Below are 1371 nucleotides of genomic sequence, written 5' to 3' on the forward strand. Positions count from 1 at the left end.
TATGTGTGAATGTGTATGTGTGTGTTTATATATGTGTGTAAGTGAATGTGTATGTATGTGTGAATGTGTATGTGTGTGTATTTATGTATGTGTATGTGTATATATATGTGAATGTGAATATGTATATGTATGTATATGTGATTGTATGTGTATATGAATATGTGTATATGTGTGTGTTTATATGTATGTGTATGTGTTTGTGAAATGTATATGTGTATGTGTTTGGGAAATGTATATGTGTATGAGTATTTATGTATGTGTGTATATGTGTATATGTGTGAATGTGTATGTGTTCGTGTATATGAAAATATGTGTATATATATATATGTATGTATGTGTATGTATATTTGTATGTGTGTAATGTATGTGTATGTGAAAATATGTGTATATATATATGTATGTATGGGTATGTATATTTGTATGTGTGTAATGTATGTGTATGTGAAAATATATATATATATGTATGTGTATATATAGTATATAATTTTTTTATATATTTTTTTTAAATTTTTTAAAACATTTGCGACGGATGCGATGGAAAAAATTCCGTCGCAAATTGCGACGGAATTATCCGTCACTTTCCGTCGCAAAACGCAGATTTTTTCCGTCGCACTTTTGCGACGGATTAACGACCGTTATACGTTTGCGACAGCGTTATACCGACGGAAATAAGTCCGTCACATTCCGTCGCAAATTCTTAATTGCGACGGATTTCCTTTATATTTGCGACGGATTTTTCCGTCGCTATATAGCTGTTTTTTTGTAGAGTTAGCTAGCAAAGACAAATTCACATGGTGATGGTATCATGATAACGGTGGGCATATAAATATATATATATAATATATAAGTATATATAGAAATGTGTGTGATAGGCAGGAGGGAAACATACGCCAGGGGGGTCAGACAAAACGCGAGAAAACCTCCGGAGAAAGCGCTGAGCACTGACGGCGCAAGTTACCAAGAAGGGGCAATGAATCCCTTAACGTGCGCTTACTGATCCTGCATGACAGGATCGAGACAGATAAAAGCGAAGCAGGGGGGCCCCGCATGTGGGGAACTGGATGGACCAAGACATGGACGAATCGGACGGCTCAGATTCTCCGGCAGGTCGCGTCCAGGTCCAGTGCTTTTGCAGCCCATCTCGACTTGGGCGCACATTACCTCATGCGCATTTTAGCTCCCAGTCTCTTTTCTTTTTCAAAATTAAAATAAAATTATCCTACCCCTTACATTCTAATATTCTGTAATAGAATTCTCAGACAAATGATGTCATGTCTACATTTTAGCTTTGTATAATTTTCTCGAAATTTTTTTGGTCCATGCAGATGATATGATGACTTGGGACTATATATATATATATATATATATATA

General features: G+C 35.5%; 1 long non-coding RNA gene across 3 annotated transcripts in view; it reads right to left on the bottom strand.

The window, feature by feature from the left end:
- Nucleotides 1-874: 874 nt before the first annotated feature.
- LOC109116765 overlaps nt 875-1371 on the bottom strand; it is a 6144-nt gene continuing 5647 nt past the window's right edge. Inside the window, exon 3 of one of the 3 annotated variants that reach the window (XR_002024271.1) lies at nt 875-999. This is a non-coding gene — a long non-coding RNA (uncharacterized LOC109116765). Of the gene's footprint in view, nt 1193-1371 lie in introns of all 3 variants that reach the window. The other 2 variants (XR_002024270.1, XR_002024269.1) reach the window with 2 other exon arrangements.

The sequence above is a fragment of the Tarenaya hassleriana genome, unplaced genomic scaffold, assembly GCF_000463585.1.
Source record: "Tarenaya hassleriana unplaced genomic scaffold, ASM46358v1 Cleome24, whole genome shotgun sequence".
Lineage (NCBI taxonomy): Eukaryota > Viridiplantae > Streptophyta > Magnoliopsida > Brassicales > Cleomaceae > Tarenaya > Tarenaya hassleriana.